At 36.8% G+C, this 25,075-nt stretch overlaps 1 protein-coding gene across 4 annotated transcripts in view; it reads left to right on the forward strand.

Moving 5' to 3' along the window:
- Positions 1 to 374: 374 nt before the first annotated feature.
- LOC127421401 (zinc finger protein 516-like) overlaps positions 375 to 25,075 on the forward strand; it is a 66,455-nt gene continuing 41,754 nt past the window's right edge. For 2 of the 4 annotated variants that reach the window (XM_051664426.1, XM_051664429.1), the window contains exon 1: positions 1,502 to 1,759. The gene's annotated coding sequence lies outside the window, so the exon portion shown is untranslated. Of the gene's footprint in view, positions 622 to 1,501; positions 1,760 to 25,075 lie in introns of those variants that run through there. The other 2 variants (XM_051664427.1, XM_051664428.1) reach the window with 2 other exon arrangements.

Raw genomic sequence — 25,075 nt, forward strand, 5'->3', positions numbered from 1 at the left:
TTAAATGTTTCAAATATATATATATATATATATATATATATATATATATATATATATATATATATATATATATATATATATATATATATATAAAGAAGCATGCATGGGTGATTGTTGTATGCCAACATCTTGGTTGGATCAATGCAAGATAAATGATATGCATATATGTTTCATCTCTTCTTTTAATCATTACGTGATTTAGAAACAATCATTATGCTATATCTTATTGTTATGACTATACTATATGCTGGAAGACTGCGATTCTGCCATTATAAGTCCACCCAACTCCTGAGTTTCCGCAGCACCCAACTTTATGCTGAACAAACAATAGTCAATGGAAGAGGGAGGAACCACCGCCGCTCCAGGTGTCGCACCAAACACACGGGACACTTCACTGTCGATCTATTTATTTATCTCGACCTGGATCAACGTCGGCCGGTGTCATCACATCGTTTCCTCAATCTACAAACCCAGACGACCTTGATCGTTGTGATTTTAACGCCGAAGTCATCTGGAAACTGCGGATGCCACTCATTTCGTCATTATTATCATCTCGGAGTGTCACCTTGCGTTTGTGCCGTTGCCCCCACAACTTCATTACGTCATTTTTGGGGGATCGAGGTAAGTTTGATGATTAAACGAATTTGGTACTAAGAAAGAATCGATTCTAAATCTTAAAATCGATTTATCGCTCGTCTCAATAACAGTTCGCGTACTTTGAAGGAAGAACCGGACGGGCTGATTGCTGAATGTGATTTCGCCTTGGCTTGCTGTCGCGATGTGAAATAGATATTGTTTCCGCGCCAGTTAAAATGAGATTAAGATTAGAGATAATCTATTGGCAACTCACTTGAAATTATATAGTCGCACACTGAATGATTTGTCTTTCTGTTATAGCAGCATAACGCCTTTCACGCTGGCCAGATAACCTCTGCCATAACCTATTCTGTTTGTCCATGCGCTATTTTTAGGAAGTTTCTTTCCTGTCCTGAAGCTTGAACCATTGAACCGTTTTATCTGTGATCGTTCAGAAATGTTTGCTAAACGCACTGTTATTAAGACTTGGATGTAGAATTGTAATGTGAAGTTTGTACATTTTCACTTAACTTTTTGAAGAGTTTGAGTTCAAATGCATTTCCTTAAATAATAATCTTGGGAATTTAGATTTGATTTGCATATCAAGGCAGAATCAGATACCAGGCACACCACAGTTTACCCAGTCTTCCATTAGCCTATTGATTTTTAGTTATATCGACATGATTTCTTAAGTTTTCAAAAATGGCCTATTATCTTTTACATTTATATAGACTACATACAATTTGTGTGTGTGTGTGTGTGTGTGAGTGTGTGTGTGTGTACAAAACAATAGCGATCAATGGCTTCAGATGGTGTTAAATCCAAACCCAATGTTACTTTGAGAGCTATCACAATTCCAGGGCGGGGCTTTGGTGCTTTACTTTTTTTGTTTTGTTCAATTTTCTCTCCTCCCCTCTCCCTGAAAGCTTGTCGGATGCTTGTCAGTTCGCATTTAGCTTACCATTATCAAGGCTCAAAGCCTTTCGTAGAGGACGACGGAGCGCGATTTACAAGGAATTTTTGGATAACGGCCCTGTTGAATTGGGATCTTCACTATAAGGTGTGGCGGATAAATTAATATGTGAATGAAGCATCTGAAAAGCAGCAGAGGATGTTCGTGCTTCCTAAAGAATGTGCATGAATGATCTTTCTCATGAGGATACTTGATAAATAAATACATATGGTAAGACTGCATACGCAATGTAAAACTAATTCGTATCTGGATAGTTTAATTAGTGGTCACACTTATGTTTTATTTTCTCAGTTTTAAGTTTACATTAAGTTTGCATGGGCATTTACATATAAGGAAGTATACGTATTTATCGTGCTTATTTGTTTGGAAACAAACTATCAAACTGGTTATGGTGTCGTGAAGATTACGAGGAGGAGGGTGATAGGCTATGTGAATGCATTATCATAGCTGTCATTGTGCCAAGAAACATCTGCTCGCGCTCGCGTGAAGCCAGTAGTCCACTTAACAGTCGAATAACTTGAGAGGGAAGTTTCTTGGCAAATAACACAACAAGCATCTGTACGGCTTTCTTTGGGCTGCATTACGAGGTGAATTTGCTGGCATAAGAGCTCCGGGGGTGCGCGAGAGGGGGGCGAGTGCTGGGATGGCGTCAGCACACTGGTTAATACCCCTCCTCTTTGTCATGAGGGGTCTGTTTATGACCAACCTGACTTTGAACGAGATACTTCATTCTTTTGTGTTCTTACTGGCTTTGCTGGCCCATATTAGGCCTATTGAAAGGATGATGGAAGTCTTCTGGTTTATATTGGTGCAACATTTTTGCAATAATTAGCTGACACATACACTGCAAACATGTTTTGTCAGGTAACCTGAAAATGGGCTTTGTGTAGTAACACAATTATGCTAACTGGTTTTATTCAAGTCAAACATATGATTTATTATACAAGAGTTACGACTGTTGAATTAGATTGGATGAGCAGCGTTCCAAGAGTGCTTGTATCACTCCACTTCACTGTGTTCGTAGCTTTCCAAATAATGGTGGGGATTTTGATTCATTGTTCATTTTGATTCAATTCACTGATTCGTTAAGTGACCATTTCTGAAGGTTGTATGCCAGTAGGTGGCGACAAATAAGTCTATTTTGTAATGAGTGAGTCGCTCAATCATTGATTCGAACCAGTTCGTTAAGAACACAGAGTCGTGAGGGCCTGGGTAGCTCAGCAAGTAAAGAAGCTGACTACCACACCTGGAGATGCAAGTTCGAATCCAGGGCATGCTGAGGCTTCCTAAGCATCCAATTGGCCTGGTTGCTAGGGTGGGTAGAGTCACGTTGGGTTAACCTCCTCGTGGTCGCTATAATAATGTGTGGTTCTCGCTCTTAGTGGGGCGCGTGGTGAGTTGTGCGTGGATGCCGCGGGGAAAAGCGTGACGCGCTAGGTCTCCGCGCTAACGCGCTCAACAAGCCACGTGATAAGATGCGTGGATTGACGTCTCAGATGCGGAGGCAACTGAGATTCGTCCTCTGCCACCCAGATTGAGGCGAGTCACTATGCCACCACGAGGACCTAGAGAGCATTGGGAATTGGGCATGCCAGTTTGGTGGAGAAAAGGGGAGAACCCCCCCCCCCCCCCCAAAAACAAAACAAAAACAAAACAAAACACAGAGTCGTTCACCACTGACACAATGGAAGTGAACAAGAGCGATTTGTTCACTTAAGATTAGCTAAGAAACACTAATTAGTTTACGAATTAAACACCACTAGTTCAGTATCAGCATATTAGAGCGGTGCAAAGACCAGAGTTGTTTTTGGTGCTTTGGCTTCTTTTGGAAATATTTTTGCTGGCGGAGAACAAATGCACAAACTAATTGGCCAATTTTTTGACCTAAACGTGAGTTATTTAATTTTAGTTGTTTGATGAACTGTTGTGTAAAAGCAATATCTTACTCTCAATCGAGATGTTGTTCCATATATAAGCACTGCTGTGATTACCAGCACTATGCTGAATTGCAGCTGTGCATATATATGGAACAGCAGCACTGTTGCTCATGTGATATTGCTTAAATATGACTAAATCGGCCTCACTGCATTAGATCAAACCAACAAAAGTTATTTGTTTTGGTAGATCAGGTAGAAATATTCTTTTTACCATGGAAACTAACTTTTTGGTTATGCCAAATGTCAGGTATTGGTTAAAAAAGAAAAGATGACACTGAACTGACAATACAGTTCTTGTGCACTGTGCTGATAGACAAACACACACCTTGCAGTAGTGGTGGGAGGTATTTGCATGGGCCTTAGCTAAAGTCACTTCCTTTTCATGTGTAGCTGGTTACTTTGCAAAGCCTCAACGAAGCACATTTTTTACATGGCTTCGGTTCACGCTCTACACATCTTTTGACTGGTCAAATCAAACAAACTCTGTTCACTCGGGAATGAGCGAGTAGGTGTTGTACTAGTTTGAGTTATGAAGAGACCTCAGCAGCCTAAGAAATCCCAGGCATGACTGTTTTGAGTTGAAAGAAAAGTGATAAGATGTTCAGTGCTTTATTGATTTTTTTGTTCATCTTTTGAGAAAAGCAAGGGGGCTTGGTTTCAACCATTTAAACGCTGAAAGATGTGGGATTTTTGGATTTCAAGAGGAAGGTAGCTCTTCCGCAATCTCGTTCTGTGAATGAGAATGGAAGGCACACCAATTGCTTTTAAAATTGAAAGAAGTTTGATGCATTGAAGGCCAAATTCTTCTTGGCCAGTTGAGACAGAAACCTAGCTGTTTACACCAAATATCTGGGTCACATGCAGAACTCCTATTGTAGTCTAAGAACATGGATAGTTTTTACTTCCGCTTATGTACAGGGGATTAAATAACATTCCACGACTTGCAGAATATATCTCAGGAATCTGGTCCTAATTGTACATATACTTTTTTTCACTAGGCCATTTTCACTCAAATCATTGGTATTGTTTGAAGTTTACAGCTTGAACTCGTGTTGATCTTGTGAATTTGACCCTGTACGTCCTATCTACATACTGCAATGACTATAACTAGCAACCCTTAATAGCTCAAGATCTCCATTGCTGAAGGAAGGGACCATTAACATTATCAGTGGCTTTGAGTACAGGCAGTTAGGAGGCTAAAACAAAAGGCACAAGGGTGCCATTGTGAAGGATCAGCAGTAGATTACTAGAATTCTTATTTTTTTTCCATGGCCTGAATAAGCTTAGAGTTTCTCCATCTGGACACACCAAAAAAGCTTACATCTGCAACTTTTATATTTTAATGCCTTTGTTATACCGGAGCAATTTGAGGCTGCTTAACCATTAGTGTCATTTGGACTCAGGATTCAAACAGAACAAGAATAGCAAGTGTAAGGATCCGTTGGTGAAGTTTATGCAATAATTTTTATGTTGCTCATTAAAACATTTATGTGAAAAACAGAGTAGGCATGAAGCATATTATATTACGTCACAAAGCTGTTTACAAAACCATTAAAAAGATCATTACTTTATCATGCCACTCATCACTCATGTAATCAAGCATACACATCCCCATACAGAAATAGATTGGTATGAGAGAGGGCTAGAGCTTTGGTCATGATTATGACATCAACTGAAGTGCAGTTTTTCCTGATTTGGAATAATTTGAATAACTGTCTGTTTTATAAACAGTTGATTGTAGTACATACAGTCTAATAGAAAATGGCTTCAAGGACATTTAGCTACGTGCCTCAGTTCTTAAGGATCCACCATTAATTTGAGAAACAATTGCCATTTATCCTTATTCGAACAATAATTCTCAAAGGAAATATCCACCCATTTTCTGAATCTTCTCTTCTGTGGTCTTAATCTACCTCTGATTTGAAGTGTCAGGACAAAGTTAACTCTGCACTGTATATAGTAAAAAAGTGCTATTGTTGTCTTAAGGAGGTATTCCTACCTTATCGAACCCTTAAAATTGACTTATATACCTAATGTAGTCAGGTTGCTGTCAAAAAATATATTGCAATGTACTCTACTTTAACACCTGTTAACACAAGCATTAGATTGGATTCTGTCTATACATCTAAGGGTACGTTTACACGACAACGATGTACTAAAAACGGAAAAGTTTTTCCTTTGCTTTTTGAAAAGTTTCACGTACAGACGACAACGTTGTCAAAACAATCCCCGTTCACACAGATCTGCGAAAACGACTAAAAACACTGTATTATGCATGCCAGGCCAGTAGTTGGCAATGTCACTTTGTAAAGAAAAACTACGCGCCTGCGCACATAAGCATTCTTCCACAGAGTGGTGAATACAAACAATGAAGATGGCGAAAGCATTGAGCAGTTTTGTCTGGACGGATGATGAGGTTGTTTTATTACTACATGTGACCCTGGACTATAAAGCATGCCACCTTTTTAAGGACTCTAATGGGTGATCTCATGTTGGTCTGTTCGCCCTGGAGGTAAGGACGAAGTTCTCGAAGTTCATGCCTATAGACTGAACACGTAATATGCGTGCGAATGACGTCATCGTTTTCACAAATTCGCATTTTTGTACGTTTACACGGAGACGATAACGGCATAGTTTTCAAAAACGTGAACTTTGAAACCCGTTTTCAAAAGTTTGCGTTTTCAGGTCTCACAACGTCGTTGTCATGTAAATGAACAGCCAAAATGCATAAAAAGCGTTCTGTTTTTAGTTGAAAATGTTGTCGTGTAAATGGCCCCTAAGACATTTACATTATTACTCTTGGCTCTCACAGCATGTCTCCACATAAAGATTTGTGATGAGGCAAGTAAACACATCATAACTGACAACATAATGACTAATGATTTTGCAAATAAAAAAGAATTTAACAAATTGCCAAATGCACGCACGCACACACACACACACACACACACACACACACACACACACACACACACACACACACACACACACACACACAGACACACATGATGGTGCGCCTATCCTTATGAGGACTCTTCATAGACATAATGATTTTTATACTCTATGAACTATAGATCCTATCCCCTAACCCTACCCCTAAATCTAACCCTCACAAAAAACTTTCTGCATTTTTATATTTTCAAAAAAATATAGTTTAGGATGTTTTTTAAGCAATTTGAATTATGGGGACACTAGAAATGCCACCACATTTATAGCATAATACCCTTGTAATTACCAGTTTGTAACCTAAAAAAAATGTAAAATCCTCGTAAACCACCCAAACCTGTACACACACACACACACACACACACATTGTCATTGAGTGGTGTGTCATCACTGCTCCCCTGGCCATCTGATGGGGAGCTGGCACCACGGCTGAGCAGCTCCACCACGCGTGGTCAACATGTGGGCGTTAATCCTGCTATTAGGGTAATCTGCTCAACCCACCAATCAATAGAGAGCACACCCAGCCTCCACGAGAGCCTTGTAACAGGCAAAATTAGGGCTGAAGAAAAATTATTTAATCACTGGGATTAAGTGCAGCTGAGGGGGAGGAGAGACTCTGCAAGAAGAATTAAATTTCTAGAGTTAAGACATCCAGGTTAGGAGAGAACAGATGTCTTCCTAAATTGGTAGATATTTATTAAATAATATACCTATTTAAGTTTGTTTGATTTTGATTAGGCAGTATATGGCTGATGTTTCATAATAAATATTGTGTTGAATACGCATCTTTTTCTCTATGTTTTGGACTTCCGTCCACACTGAGATGGCATTTTTGTCAGCGAAAACTGAGCTTTTTAAAAATACTCTCCCAAGTGAATAAATTTGAAAATGCCGTCTTTGCGTTGTATTGTGGATTGCGAAAACGAATATATCTGAAAACGATGTTGTTAAAAAATAAATGTTACTTTGTGCAACCATCGCATTGCATTCCTTCAAAGGCAACGGGAAGTTTACTCAGAATTGCTGTCTGGTGACAGAGCACAAGGACAGTTGCATTTCAGACCGTACATACAACAGCTATTTTTCGCATGCGCATTATGGGGATTTAAGTATTTTCACACGTTTCAGTGTGGACGAGCAACTTTTGGAAAACACTTAAAAACGGCATTGTGGACAGAGAGCATTTCAAAATGCCATTTTCACATGTATCCGGATTAATGTAGACGTAACCTCAGTAAAGGACTGGTTGTTTTGTTGTATATTTACATAAAAAGATTGGTATCTATCTTGACTAAACCAGAAACTATTCAAATCATGATTTGGAGCTTAATCTTATTATTTGGTAATGCTGACTAATAATCATCCACCAATAGGAAAAAATAGCTTGGTGATTTCATCATTGTAAATTGCTAACAGTGTGTAGTATAAACAAATAGGCTTTTTCTTCATATAAATACCTTTAGAGGGTTTGTTCAGAATCAGCTGTGTTGGGCGTGCGTAATGCCCAGTGTCTAGTGGTGGGCTTGGCACTTGGGCGAACTGGCAGCAGTGAGAGAGAGAGGGACAGAGTCAGAGTCAGAGAGAGCTTAGCAGGGCACAGCTTTGGCACTAGAGAACACAACAATTTATGGCAGTGTGTGGATCTTCCTGTCCAATGTTCCAACAGGAACAGGTTGGTAATGTATACTGCACACATCCCTGTTTTGACCATGACCTCACTGTCGTTGTGTCCAGCATGTAGTTAGCCAGAATTCTCTTCAGCTACCATTGCCATGACTGTCATCCTTTTAATGAGACATTTCACCCCAAAATGGGTTTGGAACAACATGAGGATGAGTGAATGAGACAGACTTGTCATTTTTGGGTGAACTATACCTTGAATTGTGAATTGGTGGCTTTTATACTCAAACATACCAAGTACGCCATACCAAGCCACACCGCATTAAACAATCCAATATCAGACCACAATACACTCACAGGACCATACCAAACCTGGTTAAACCAGACTGATATACAATTAGCAGGCAGTACTTTTCCAAACCACAACACTTCAGGGCATATCATTGGCACACTAGACAATACCTGACTATAATATGCTAAACAAACAAGACCAAATTAATACAATACCATAAAATACCTCCTTTAGTTATTCAAAATCAAAAGTCTAACAAATATTCCATTTAAGAGGCACAGGAGAAATCCATTGTTGCCATTGGCTGGAAACGGCACAAACAATTGTGGCAACTCCGCCCTTAGGCATTACTGAAACAGCTTTTTTTCTCTCTTGAGCTTGTTATACAAACCACCCAGTTTGAATGATGAAGTTACAAAGAATTCTAATAACAGTTTTACAGATAATCTTGTGTTTCAGGCTTAGATTCATTGTAACGGTTTTGTAAACTAGGGTAAATTTTGTTATCTAAACTCACCTTTTTAGTTTTGTTGCTGTTGTTTGCTGTCTTGTGTGAGTGTTATAGGCTGGGCTGTAACCACATAGACGTATTCAGATTTGTGAACAACCTATAAAAGGTTTTCAATGGTTCATGCCTAAGTGGTTATCTTTGGACCTTAAAATCCTGAATTGGTTATAGGAAAAAGGTTACTCAGTATATATTTTCATGAATTGTGTGAAGTTGTTTTTAAAGTTTAGGCAAGATAAAAATTCAGTTTACCAAGGATTTGCATTTGAGGAACTAGACACTGTATTTAATATTGAGGGTACTAATATTTAGATTACAACTTACCAGACCACAGGCAAATGTCTTACCAGATCAGTGTATACTGTACAAAGCAACTCAATACTATACTATGCTATGCTATGCTATGCTATGCTATGCTATTCTATGCTATGCTATACTGTACTGTATGTTATACCAGTGTTTCCCAACCTTAATGCTGTTTTAATACTTAAAATATACTAAGCTATACTTTACAATACTGTATTAAATTTGACTCGTCTCAACTATACTTGACTACACTAAACATTATACCAGTGTTTTCAAACCCTACTGGACTAATACTATACTTTAATAATACTATACTGAACTCTACTCGACTCTTGACTATACTGCAGTACACTAAAGGTTATACTAGTGTTGTGCAAACCCTAGTTGTACTCGACCCTAAAATACTGGACTACACTACACTAAACATTATACCAGTGTTTCCCAACCCCACTGGACTAATACTATACTATGCTATGCCATGCCATACTATACTAAATGTTATACCAGTGTTTCCCAACACTGATTTTTTTTTTTTTTTTTTTTTATGGTAAAGTAAATGTAGCAGAAAATATTAAGTACTTTTTACATTAAATAAGATATTAAGTCAATTCTACATTTGTATTCAATTCAGACATGTAAAAATGAATGCTCTGACTCATAAGTAAATATAATTTATGATTGTTTGTTATCTTTACAATGCATCATTATGTATCAGTCCTAAAGTAGAAAACTTTGTCATAATAATTAGTTAATTTGAGTAAATTTCACAGGTAAATGAAATAAGTATATTTTACTTAACTTTTCAAAGCTAGTTTTCCAAAGTTTATTTACACCATTTTTATTGTTGATTTTGTTGTAAGATTTGGTAACTTCTTGTTTTGCGAAGTCTAAAGTTAATTTACTTCTCAAAATTACCTGTTCAAGATAAAAAAAAACATTATCTGTTGATTGTAACTGTCATCGTGGTTTTTGCACCAAGTGTTGAGGTCTGTGTGAGCTCTAGTCTTGTTTCTAATGCCATTAAAGCAAATGGCATTCAGCTGATCACAATGTATAGTCAGGACATTAATAACATGAAAAATTACTATTACAATTTAAAAAAAAAAATAAAAAATCAAAACTTCTTAAACTACTTCAAAGTGTTCTCATCAAAAAATCCTCCACGTGCAGCAATGACAGCTTTGCAGATCCTTGGCATTCTAGCTGTCAGTTTGTCCAGATACTCAGGTGACATTTCACCCCACACTTCCTGTAGCACTTGCCATAGATGTGGCTGTCTTGTTGGGCACTTCTCACGCACCTTACAGTCTAGCTGATCCCACACAAGCTCAGTGGGGTTAAGATCCATAACACTCTTTTCCAATTATCTGTTGTCCAATGTCTGTGTTTCTTTGCCCACTCTAACCTTTTCTTTCTGTTTTTCTGTTTCAAAAGTGGCTTTTTCTTTGCGGTTCTTCCCATAAGGCCTGCACCCTTGAGTCTTCTCTTTACTGTTGTACATGAAACTGATGTTGAGTGGGTAGAATTCAATGAAGCTGTCAGCTGAGGACATGTGAGGCATCTGTTTCTCAAACTAGAGACTCTGATGTACTTATCCTCTTGTTTAGTTGTACATCTGGCCTTCCACATCTCTTTCTGTCCTTGTTAGAGCCAGTTGTCCTTTGTCTTTGAAGACTGTAGTGTACACCTTTGTATGAAATAATTTTTTTGAGAATTTTAAGCATTGCATAGCCTTTGTTCCTCAAAACAATGATTGACTGACAAGTTTCTAGAGAAAGCTTTTTGTTTTTTTTTTGTTTTTTTTTTTTGTGCCATTAGTCTTCGAGTGTTTTCGGAAGAGAGGGGGAGGGTTGTGTGTATTGCACTCAAAAAAGATACTCGCTATTAGTAGGGCTGCTCGATTATGGCAAAAATAATAATAACGATTATTTTGGTCAATATTGAGATCACGATTATTTAACTCGATTACTTATTGGATTTGGAAACATCATGCATTTATTGAACTTTTAAAATATAACTTGTCTTTTTTACAGTGGATTATCTTGAACTTGGTAGAGGAGGAGGCTATTATCATATGATAATTATTTTATGTCACGTATGGTAGTCAAATAAAGAAAAGCCTCCATTGCCACCATTAACAGCAGCGGTGCTCACACTTCTGTGGAATGAGATCTACTTTGCAGCATCATGTTATTGCAGCAAGATCTACCATGTACAATAAAGGGTATACATTCGTTAGTAAAATTTGACGATTCTCAATACCAGCTGCAAAACCGCAACAAATAATAACACTAACTAATATGTTAATTATGAAAGAATGGTTTCAAATTCTATAGTAATTATTCAAGACTAGTAAATAGTCAGTAATAAAATAACAATAAAAAACAGCTAGGGCTGCAACTAACAACTATACAATTAATATAATCGGCTAATCTAAAGATTATTAGAATGATTATGCAACTATTCGGGCAATTGTTGCAATGATTAATCATTAGCTCTTAATCGACTATTCAGCTTGAGCCCTGAGTTAAAAGGTTGTATTAAACATGCTTACTAACCATAAAGAAGACAAATAATCTTTTAAAAATACCTCTAAATGACATTCACTGAATTAAAGGACAAAAAAAAAAAATTCTTTTCAATTTAATTCAGTGAAAAGTCACTGCAAAAATTGTTTGTTATCAAGTGTTTTTGTCTTGTTTTCCATTTAAAAATATTTAAAAATCCTTAAAACGTGATACATTTACTTAAGAAGCAACATACACCGATCAGCCACAACATTAAAACCGCCTGCCTAACATTGTGTAGTCCCCCTCGTGCTGCCAAAACAGCGCCAACCTGCATCTCAGAATAGTATTCTGAGATGATATTTTTCACCACAATTGTACAAAGCGGTTATCTGAGTTACTGTAGACTTTGTCAGTTCGAACCAGTTTGGCTATTCTCTGTTGACCTCTCTCATCAACAAGGCATTTCAGTCCACAGAACTGCTGCTCACTGAATGTTTTTTGTTTTTGGCAACATTCTTAGTTAATTCTAGAGACTGTTGTGTGTGAAAATCCCAGGAGATCAGCAGTTACAGAAACCCAGCCCGTCTGGCACCAACAATCATGCCACGGTCCAAATCACTGAGGTCACATTTTTCCCCATTCTGATGGTTGATGTGAACATTAACTGAATCTTCTGACCTGTATCTGCATGATTTTATGCATTGCAGCCACACGATTCGCTGATTAGATAATCGCATGGATGATTGTTGGAGCCAGATGGGCTGGTTTGAGTATTTCTGTAACTGCTGATCTCCTGGGATTTTCACACACAACAGTCTCTAGAATTTACTCCGAATGGTGTCAAAAACAAAAAAACATCCAGTGAGTGGCAGTTGCTGAAACGCCTTGCTGATGAGAGAGGTCAACAGAGAATGGCCAGATTGGTTCAAAATGGCAAAGTCTATGGTAACTCAGATAATGTCATGTGTATTTTTTTTATTCATGTTTTTCATGTCTTTTATTTTGAAAATCTAGTTCCTGTTTCATGTCATGTGTTCCTGGTCATGTGATGTCCTGTTTTCCCACCATGTTCATGTGTCTTGTTTTCATTGGTTCATTGTTTGATTATCTTGTTTAGAGTTCTTAGTGTTTATTGGTTATCTTTGTCATGTGTCTAAGTATTTAAGCCCTCATGTTTTTCATTGTCGTTTGTCAGGTATTGTATGTTTGGTAACGTTGTCCCAGTCCAGTCCAGTCCAGTCCAGTCCAGTCCAGTCCAGTCCAGTCCAGTCCAGTCCAAGTTTATGTTTATGTTTATGTTTTGTTTAGTTCATGTTTATAGTTAAGGTTTTTGGATATCAATTATGTAAATTAAACTGCACTTGGGTTCATCTTTATCGTCATCTTCTTCGTCATTGCCAGTGCCAGCAACAAACGTTACAGTAGCAACGTTACAGATAACCACTCTGTACAGCTGTGGTGAGAAGTATAGCATCTCAGGACGCTATTCTGAGATGCTGGTTGGCGCTGCTTTGGCGGCACAAGGGGGACCTACACAATATTAGGCAGGTGGTTTTAATGTTGTGGCTGATCGGTATAATATATTAAGAATTGCTTTCAGTGAATGTATCTCGAACATAAGTGTATTTTTTCACTTGTTCATACTTCTGCGAGTGCAGTAAAGACAAAATATATTTGTATTCAAGATATATTATCTGAAAGCAAGTCTAAATATCTTATATGCTGCGTCTCAGGTGAATGCATATTTATTTAAGGATTTTTAGATATTTAAAAATATTAAATTTTTTATAAATATATTCAACATTCTCAGATAACAAATTTTTCTTCTGCAGTATAGCTCCCAAAGTAAATGTACATTGTTTTAAAGAAGTTTTAGATATTTATATTAGGAAAAAAAGCCAAAACAAATCAAAAACATATTTTGTTGCTGTGTATAATGGGCAAAGACTATCCTCTCTCACCATTTTGTTCACCTTGATCCATCTTTAACTCACACACACAAAAAAAACCCTCTCTTCTTAATATAGCTGCGTATTGCCGATTTTCTTTACGATAAGGTACACATCTTGACTAATATATTAGGATTCAATATGTCACAAGCCATCACGTTATAATCTAACTGCAGCAAGCGCGCGTGAGGGATGAGCGTCCCCACGCCAGAGTGTACATCAGGCGGGTGCAGTCCCAATCTCTCCCCCTTAGATCGGGTTTCTTCACGTGACTCATAGAAGCGGCGCTGACCAGACAGAGAAATGCCAGTTTCGGAGTTTGTATTTATTTACATGACCTGCTTCCTTATTATTTTAACTTTAATAAAGGATGCATTAAAGATATAACGCCAGGGTGTTTGCTTTTTAGACTCACTGATATGCAAGTTTTGCTTAAGCTGAACAGCAGCTCCGGCTCTGCTTTATTTCACAACAAGAGTGCTTCTGTATGCACTTACTGAATAATTTCCTCATACTTTGCGATCTACATCACCTGAAGCTGTTTAGAGTGCATCTGGATGGTGAGCTGTGTAATTCTTCCTCTCTTCAATCAGGCGCGAGCTGCAGTGCTCCTCTCACGTCATCATTAGAGTTTAATGTGATTTCATGTTACGTTACATGAGATCAAACGACTATTCAAGTACAAACATTTTTGTCGACAAATTTTTACTGTCGACGTTGTCGATAAAGTCGACTAATCGTTTCAGCCCTAAAAACAGCAATGAATAGAAATAGAAAAAAATAAAAAAAAATAAATACAAATTAAGAAAATTCAGTGCTTTTTAAACAGCTTTAAAAGTTTTTAACAGCAGTAGGATATCAAGTATTCAAGTAAACATTCAGAATGAAATGCAACATGAAACTATTAATGGTCTTCACTGTATGATTATAATTAATGGTCGACCGATATGGGTTTTTTAATGGCCGATGCCGATTCCGATATCCAGAGAGCAGGGTGGCCTGTAGGCAGATACAATGCTGATATATAACACAATTTAATATAGTAAATAACATAAACTTAAAATTTAGCAATATATTTACTCAATTTCACACAAAACTTTAAATTTGTAAAACAGAATCTAAAAAAATTATATTGTATTTTAAATGGTAGATAGCAGTTTCTTCTGATTTCTGTTTAGTCATCAGATTTTTGTAGTTTATTTGTGCATGAAGATATTGATAATATATTAGGAAGAAGGAAATTACAGTACACACAGTAGTCCAGCAACCATGGATGGCATGTCCATGTTAGCAATCGCATTTACTCAAAAAATACCGAATCAAACCAATTGTACATACAGTGCATAGTGAATAACACATTTACTCATAGCACACGTGATGCGCTTTTACTTTGAAGCTGCACCAGAGTCTGTTTAGCAGAGATGGGCCACTTCTATTAAAATGAATGGGAGAAATTAGAATGCCCAACTGTAGCCAACGGTCAGCGGATGTAGATAGGAAGTCCCACCTTACAGCTAAAAGAGCCAATCACCTTTTAGATACAGACATCGCCTATCTATCAACTCAAGAACGTGCATGCGCATTAGCTATAAAAGCTGGGAAAATTGCATTTTTAGCGTAATCTGAGGTAAAGAAGCACTATTTATGATACCAGTGTTGTCAGATTTTACTGCTGATTTGAAATATGTTCTTTGATCGTAATCTTGACCAACCATTTTGGAGATTTTGGTCTTTCTCCATTCAAGTAGATAGGAGCTGCACCTTCATGACTGGAAATAGCCTCCCGAGAGCATTCCAAACATGGCCGCACTTGGTAGAAAGACTTTGGTTGCACTCACGTGCTCGTGCGTATCCAGCGAGCAGCAGCAATCTCCTGACAGTTTAAACAGCCTGTAATCATCATGATTTGTGAATCAGAGGAACTTTTGACCCTGATCCTGTAGTTTTGTGGCTGATAGAATATGCGCTTCAGAGGAAGATATTAGATGAGCTCTCGACGGGACGAAAATGCTGGATTTTCATGAAGTTCGTGAATTACATCTGTTTAAACTAAATATCTGCATATTTGCGGACGGTATATAATAGAAGCTTTATTTATATTTGCCTTTTATCATTAGAAAAATGACAGGGAGCTGTTGAGGAGAGACTGTTAGAATACGCGCTTCAGAGGAAGATTTAGATTAGTTTGATATTTGCCTTTTTATCATCAGACAAAACAGTTAAAAGTTACAGGGAACTGTTGAGGAGAGAGAGGGAGAATGAAACAGGCAAGCACTTTAACATTATGAGCTCAAACGCGTCTACCACGGGTCTGATATGCGGACCGTTTAAATTACACTGTGTTGCACATCGGTCTGTTATTATAGTAACATGATGGCACATATCAAGAAAACGAACCATGACTAGTTGTTTACATGTCTCAGACGCTTCACATGCAAACAGGCGATTCTCTGCACCCTCAAGAAACAAATCGGCCCAAGGGGAAAATGTATCGGCCGATGCTGATAATTAAAAAAGTCAGAATATCGGCCGATTTATCGGCCTCGGCGATATATCTGTCGACCATAATTATAATACATTAATACTTTTTAAAGCTACTAAAGTTACCCAGTCAAGAGCAGTGAGTGTTTTCTCGTTTTCTTGTTATGGTTGTTTATTATAATGACACACTATAATGACAGCAGCAGGTCTGTTAGCTTACATTTACACTTACAAGTCCGACAGTTTAATACAAATCTGCCCTTTTCTCTGCTGTTTACGTTTACTTTAGACATCACTCTCTGTGTTTACATGAATACCTGTTTTGGTGGAATTTTGGCGGAATTTTATAATGTATTTGACCGTTCAAGTGCGCATTAGCGTGAGAATTTTCAGCACACACACATATGCCTGTCAATCAAACAGGGCGCAGCTGTTACTAGATCACTTGCGAATGATAAAATTACGTGCTCTGGATTACTTTCAACAGCAGAATAAGAATATGAACTTTCTAATAAGTGAAACAGTCCTAGGCTATCACAAATATAGCCGGTTATTTTTTCGTTATTTCTGTTTTAATCAGTCTGCTTGTCCGGTCGGGCAGGTAAAATTCTCCTTCACTTACCCCTTCAAAAATCTACTTGTCCCGGACAAGCATTAATGTTGAGCCCTGATTAAATATTGTATTCAACATTCTCTGATAACAATTTTTTCTTCTGGAGTATAGTAGAAAGTAAAGTAAATGTACGTTGTTTTAAAGGAGTTTTAGATATTATTTTGGAAAACAAGCCAAAAAAGACTAATCAAAAACATATTTTGTTCCAGTGTGTAATGGGCTAAGACTCACCTTTATGTTCACTTCGATCCATTTTTAACTCACAAAAAACAAACTTTCTCTTCTTAATAGAGCTGCGTATCGCTGATTTTCTTCATGATAAGATACACAGTGAACATGACACATATATTATGATTCACTTAATTGAATTCACTTAAATATTTTCATAACCTGCTTCTTTATTATTTGAACTTTAATAAAGGATGCTTTAAAGATATAACGCCAAAGTGTTCACAACAATCGTTTTATCTCGATTATCTTGTTTTCAAAATTGTTGGAAGCCAAAATCATAATTGAAAATAAAATTTGATTAATCGCCAATCCTTTCTAGCCAGGCAGGTGAAGATGGAGCGGTCTACCTCAGCATTTGACCACTGGAAACTGTGCAATGTAAACTCTGCCTTCCAAAAGTTAATATCCTGCCAACTGCAAAGGATTCTACATCATATCTAAAGAAGCATTTGGAGATATGTTTTCATGTTTTTTTTTGTTTTTTTTGTTTTTTTACTTCGCAAATCTAACCAACTCAAACACATTTTTCCAATTATTTTTATAATCATCATTCTGTGTGTAATATAACCATGTTTTCCAAATACATTGTAGATTTGTGAAATACACAAATTTCACAATATTCAATTGGATTAGCGCCATAAAGTTACTTTTAGTTTTTTAAATTGCTTTTGTATTCAGCTTCAAAATACGTGAGGCTGCGGTAATATTAAGCACTCTGATTGGTCAGATTCTCAATCACATTTAAGAATACCTGGGCCTTTTGAACAATAGTGATAACTTTGAGACATTTTTGTGATGCTGATTCACAAATATAACTGATCTGATCTCTTACTTCACACACATGGATGGCGTTTGTAAAATGGCGAAATTGCTTGACCAAATTTGTGTTAACGTGCCCTGGGAACCTGTCCATAATTTTAGAAATTCCAATAAGAAATGCCTGTTAAATCAAATAAACATATTTGATTCTGTCATTGATGGAAGGCCTAGACCTCTATTAGCATCACAGGGGAAAACATGAGAATATAAAAACATTTTTCAGAATTTGTGGACATAAGTACCACTCACAATTAAAAATGCAGAATTATATTGAAAGTAATCCAAAAGTAATCATATTAGATTACCCCAAAAATTTTATCTATGAGATTACGTAACTGATTGCATTTTGTGTCATGTAATTTGTAATCAGTACCTGATCACAATTCACAAGTAAACCACCCAGCACTGACTATACTATACTATACTATACTATACTGTACTATACTAAATGTTAAACTAGTGCTGTATTTATAAACCTTGGTCCTGAAGACACCCATCACTAAACAATTTGAATGTGTCCCTAATCTAACACACCTGATTAAGCTCATCAGTTGATTAATAAAGTGCTAAAAGTCCTGAAACGGGTTTGTCAGATAAGGGAGACATCCAAAATGTGTTGTGTTGGGTGGTTTCAGGAACAGGGCTGGAAAATACAGCATTAAAGTATATTATCCAATACTGTAACATCTTACACTATACCTAACAAAAATAGATGTTGCTATTTAAAGCACTGCTGTTACACAGCCAGTAAAGCCTTATCAGAAGCTTGTTCGAGTGGTTGAGGCATTTGTATACGAGTATCACGTTCTTTGTTCACTGATCTGATTTCAAGAATTCTGTGTTCTGTCAATGTACTGGTCCGATCTCTGTTGCATTCGCTGTCCTCTTTATGCAGTGCACCTCTCTGTATTTTAGAAACTTGCTAATAATGTCTTGTCTTTCTGGAGATGTCCCTGTTGTGCCTTTTTCCTGTGGACTGATTGCATGTGGATTTCGACTAATTGGATCCTGTAGATGTCAAGGCCTTACTGCTGTAAATTATTCAGGGTTTGGTTGTCTGTACAACAACATGTTGAAAAACCCAGCAGCTCATTTCTTCATTTGTGCTCTCTTAAATAGCAAAATAATATAATGCAGCTAAATATTAGATGCCACTTTGGCCAGATGAGTGCTTTAAAAGTATTATGTATTTAAGTTTTTTTTTTAAGCTAAGTTTAAGTTATGATTGTGAAAATAGGCAGGGGAATTCTGGGTCAGGTACAGTCAGTGCCCACCAAGCTGAATGCGTTCCGCAATATGAAAAAGAAAACCAAGAAAACTATGATTTTGGAATATGAATAAATTTCAGCTTTTCCAACAGCTGTTGCTCTGAGAAAGAGCTCTGCATTTATAAATAGCCTGAGCTCTAGGGATATTCACTTATTGAGAAAAATAAAGCTAACACAATGCCAAATCTCTCATATCCAATACGCTTTTAAAGACACAGGCAACCTTTCTGTTCACTTACTCCTGTTGTGGAAGTCTGTTTGTGTTCTGTACATTTTGCAAGTACAGTACATAGGCCTACATTTGTTGTGACATAAGGAGACCCTCACCTTTCTTTTTTTATTAACAAAACTTTCTTGCCAGTAGAGCTACTATAAAGTGTTCTACTTGAAGCTATTGTGCTACAAAAAGTGGAATAAAAACACACAGCTCTCTAGGCAGCCATTTTGTTTGAAGTAAAATAATAAATTGTTAACGTCAATGTTAATGGATAAAACGTATTTATTTTGTCAATTCTAAGGAATTCCAAGGAAGTGTTATACAGTACATGTAATTGCCTGACAAGCAGTCTTAACACTCATCACATGATACTGTGTAAATATATAATTCATCTCGGCAGACTGTTCCTGAGTCTTTTACTGTACATCTCTTTTTCCCCCTGATCTTAACAAGTGATAGTAGCACTGCAATCTAACCAAGCCTGTTTATAGAGGTTCATGAAGATGAGATCTATGAGGTCTGTGGTCTGGAGAAGAACACTGGCAGCTTTAGTTCACTTCCTTGGGGTGACTGGGATTAAAGGGTGTAATCCACCTCATTTTGGCACCAGACGTCCAGCTGGACTGACCTCAAATCCCTGAGAGTATGACATGACATATCCCTTGGAGACTGGGATGCTCGACACCAACATTTTGATCAGCCGTGAGCCAAAATAGCAGTTTTTACAGTAATGTGAGAGGCTATTGTCAAACTTGAGATGCAGTTTAGTGTTTAGTTGAGTTAATATAGCCTAATAAAACTTAATATGTACTAAATGACATGAATCACACAAATATTGTCAAGACATGTCCTGGACATGTCCATGCAGTACACACATATTTGACACAATACAAAGAAAAAATAAAGAAACTATATTTTGCATACAGGAAACCCATTTTAAGTAATATTACGGGTTCAATACAAGTTAAGCTCAGTCAACAGCATTTGTGGTATAATATTGGTTACCACAAATTTGCAGATTTTTTTAATTGATTACCGCAAATTTGACTTGCCCCTCCTTTTCTTTAAAAAAAGCAAAAATCTGGGTTACAGTGAACCACTCACAATGGAAGTGAATGGGGCCAATTTTTTAACGTTGAAAAACTATAAAAATATAGCCACAAGACATTAACAATATGCGTAACATGATTTTAGTGTGATAAAATCGCTTACTGAGGGTGTAATGTCAACAAACCCTAAAACCCTAAAATGACTGTAAGAATGATGATTTAAACAGCTTTACAGATCAAATAATACATTAGTTTTAACAGAAGAATTAATGTAAGTACTAGTTTCACATTTCAGCCTTTAAAACCTCCAAAAATTGGCCACATTCACTTACATTGCTTCACTGGAACCACAGTTTGTGCTTTTTTTTTTTTGTATTTATTTTTTTAAAGAAAAGGAGGATCAGGTCGAAATGAATTTTTGTGGTAATCAACACTATGCCACAAATGCTGTCGTTTGAGCTTAACTTGTATTGAACCCGGAACATTCCTTTAAAGATATTTTGCATTGTAATATTATTTTCATGAGAAACACATTTATACACCCCTGCTGTAAGTTTTCAGTAGACTACTGTAATGCATATATATATATATATATATATGTGTGTGTGTGTGTGTGTGTGTGTATGTGTGTATATATATATATATATATATATATATATATATATATATATATATATATATATATATATATATATGCATAATTAATTTGCTTAATATTTATTGATTTATTTGATATTTAAATATTGTTATAATGGCAAAATATGAATGGTTCTAAAAATAGGGCTTATTTTCTTAATCTAATTTATTTATTATCTTTCTTTTTAAGTTCAAGTATGACTAGTACATTTGTTTATGAGAGTCACCCAAATAGTAACTTTAATATGTTTAATAAGCTTAATATCTTTCAAGAAAAGCAATTAACAACAACAACAAAAAAGTTACTGTTTTGGGCACAGTCTGATAACTGTAGACAAGAAAAGATGCTACTGAATTGTTTTTTTTATGTCTGATTAACAACATTGAATATGTTGACATGTCTCTGATTTCACAAAGAGTGTTTTATGTTTGTTTAATTGTTGTCAGCAAAAGTGACAAACCGAAGCTTTCCTCTGGAGGGTGTGAGTGGGGTGTCCTCTCTGTCTATCACAATTCCAGCTATTGTTGCACTCCAGTGGTTGCTTTATAAACAGGAATTAAGACCTCTCATCAGAGCAAAGGCTTCCTGTTGAAATGACAACACACATCACACACACACACACACACACACACACACACACACACACACAGATATTCTTATTCCCCTGTTTACATGTATGCTCCCACCCACTATTACCCACACACACAATACATACTTACCAGATGGGAGATGGGTGTGACGGGGGAGTTTCATTAGAAAGACACATCTTTTCTTACCAGAACAGGAACATGCAAAAGAAGAACAGAGAAGAGGGAGGGATGGAGGGAGGGAGAAAGAAAGAGAGATGGCTTTCAGGGTGTTTGATTACCTGTCCTTCTCTGAACTAACCAGAGTGAGAGAAACCAGCCGTTTTAAGAAACCTGAGCTCATTCGCTCAGCAAAGTCTGTGACGATGACCCTAAAGCCTAGATTCACATTCTTGACTATATTACAATAACGCAATAGCTTAATGCACTTTTTAGGAGAAATTCAAACCTTAATAATTAAACATTTTCCAAAATCTGACCAAGTTATTCTTCTTGCTAAGGCTAGCATCATTATTATTGCTCATACTTAGAGTAAGGGATTTCAACAAAACCTTATCCCTAAACTTTGACGTGTAACTTGTTCCATAAACATGAATGACCTTAAGGTGATAGTTCATCCAAAAATGAAAATTCTCTCATGATTTACTCACCCTCCTGGCATCCCAGATGTGTATGACTTTCTTTCTTCTGCAGAACACAATTTTAAGCTCCAAAATCTACATAAAGGGACCATAAAAGTAATCCATATGACTCCAGTAGTTAAATCCATGTGTTCAGACAAGATATCATAGGTGTGGGTGAGAAACAGATCAATAATTATGTCATTTTTATCATAAATTCTCCTCTCTGCCCAGTAGGGGGCGATATGCATTAAGACTGTGAATCACCAAAAACAGAAGAAGAAGAATGTGAAAGTGAAACTGAAGTATAGATTGACTGAGCAGGGAGGAGAGTTTATAGTAAAAAAAAATGACAAAAAAAAATAAATAAATTCTCACCCACACCAATCATATCACTTCTGAAGACACTGATTTAACCACTTAAGTCGTCTGGAGTACTTTTATGTTGCCCTTATCTGGATTTTGGCACTTCAGAAATTTGGCACCCATTCACTTGCATTGTATGGACCTACAGAGCTGAGAAATGATTCTAAAAATGTTGTTTGTGTTCAGCAGATGAACGAAAGTCATACACATCTGGCATAGCATGAGGGTGAGTAAATGATGAGAGAATTTTTCATTTTTGGGTGATCTTTTCCTTCAAATCTTGTGGCTTGTTGAGGAAAGGTGTGCTGTTACTTTCCTAAGCAGTTATACTTATGATTTTCGCTTGATGGATGATAAAATCTCATATACATGTGTACAGCCATATCTAGGGGTCTTAATATCAAAGAGACTGCAGGGTGGGCTCTTTTGACTTGGGTCAGTGAGCAACCACCTAGCAACCATGCAGAACACACTAGCATTGTGGTGGTGACTTTTGCAGGGCAAGCACCACTCACATTTTCTTGAAAAAAAGAAAATAAAAAAAATCAAAATCTAACTTTGTATTACTCTTTTTACACTTGCCACTCATTTTTCTGGTATTATAAACAGTGTTTGCAGTGTGAGAGTCATTGCAGTGTGAACGGAACATTAATAAATAAACAGTCAGAGAGACAATACTTTGAAGGCCACAAGAAAGACATCTGGCTGCCCTGCTCGCTCTAACTGAACGACCGTGATCACATCTCTCACCAAGGACACAGATATACTTACGAGAAGTGTGTCCCACTTGGGCTGCCATCAAGGTCAATAAACCATACAGACACTGGAGAGATGCGCTGTGTTGTGTGGAAAGTCTATATAACACAAGGATTGATTGAAACATTGTACTATATAGGGATAGTTCACCCCAAAATGAAAATTCAGTCATCATTTACTAACCCAATTTTACCCAATTTTAATTTTTGAGTGGAGAAAAGCTTGTTTTGCTTATTTTTTGGGCTGGGAATCAACAGGGACCTGGTGACACAATATAATTTTGATATCTGGGCCACAATATAATGGAGTGATTCTTTATGTTTAGTGTGTGATATGTTTTACTCATTTCTCAGTCATATTCATTCGACTATGGTGCTTTTGCTACAAGTGCTAAACTTCCTCTTTTACTTCATTGAAGGGTGATATAAATATTGTAGAGAATAGGCATACAAGTGTCAATAAAATAAATACTAAAAAAAACAACAATGCAAGGGAACTGCTTACTTAAGTTCCAGAGTGTTTATCATTGCACAATAACTCTTGTAGTATAGTTGTACGGAGGACCTGTATGGACATCCTTATTAATAAATATTTTTGGTGTTATAATTTTGAGACTACTATGAGGTGTAGTATTGCAATACTTTGTTCCCCGCCAAATTCCAGTTTCCCCCAGCACTAAATCAGTACAGACATCCTTATTTAAAAAATAAAAATAAAATAAAGAGAAAAGTTGTAAACTTTTATTCTTGGTCACCGTTAGTTTGTATTTTGGTCGAATAAAATCACTTTAGTGCATTCGTTGACCTAATGACAGAGTACATTTCATCTTAGAGTGGTGGTCTCTGATTTCCAAACATTTTCCAAATTTAGCTAATAATATTGATCCTTGGCATTAGAATATTAATACGGTATTAGGAGGTAAAATATTGCATGCTTTGCTATTAGCATTTTATTAGCATATTAGTATATTTTGCTATTATTAAATATAACGATAATGCTCAACTGAAGAGTTCAGTAGGAACCGATGAGTGTGTGATATGTGCATTTTTATGAGTAGCCTGCCAAATATGGGTCAAATCTAAGAGCGTTAGCAGCTTTTTGGTGCAGATCTGGCAACCCAGAGTCAGGCACTTAACCCTGAGCTGCCCCAGGGGGAATACAGCAACCCCTCCAATCAGAAATCTCTCAACCTCCAGCTATGAACCCAGTGAGAAGGTATGCTGTAGGTTGTTTTGTTCCATAACATATGCTAGACATATAGATGAAAGACTAATATGGTTCAGAAGAATTTGAGTTCAAAGAATTGCCTACTGAAACCTTTCCTATTCCTGTTCTACGTTCATTCATTTTTACCATCATCTGTGAAGGTGTATGCAAAAAGAAGGGAAAGAGAGACAAAAAAAGATGGAGAGAGAGTCTGAGCTGGCCTGACCATGATAATCTAATCCCTGTTCAGAGAGCTTTTTTTAGAGAGCAAGTTAATGCCTCCAGATTATAGTTCAGCTCTAGACCACGCCAACCACATCGACGTATCCGAAACCACTTACACTCACTGTATCTGAGATAGCGACCGAAGTGCAAAGACAGAGATGATCTATAGTGATTTTATTTAAAAATTCTGTCATTATTTTATCACCCTCATATTATTCTTTCTTTATTCCATGAAGCACAAAAGGGGATTTTAGGCAGAATGTTAGGCACTGTCATGCCTCAGTCACCATTCACTTTCATTGTATGGAAAAAATGAAGAGGTAATGCAAATAAATATCTCCAATGAAGACTATTATGGGCTTTGAACAACATGAGGGTGTGTG

Source organism: Myxocyprinus asiaticus, chromosome 30 (assembly GCF_019703515.2).
Source record: "Myxocyprinus asiaticus isolate MX2 ecotype Aquarium Trade chromosome 30, UBuf_Myxa_2, whole genome shotgun sequence".
NCBI lineage: Eukaryota > Metazoa > Chordata > Actinopteri > Cypriniformes > Catostomidae > Myxocyprinus > Myxocyprinus asiaticus.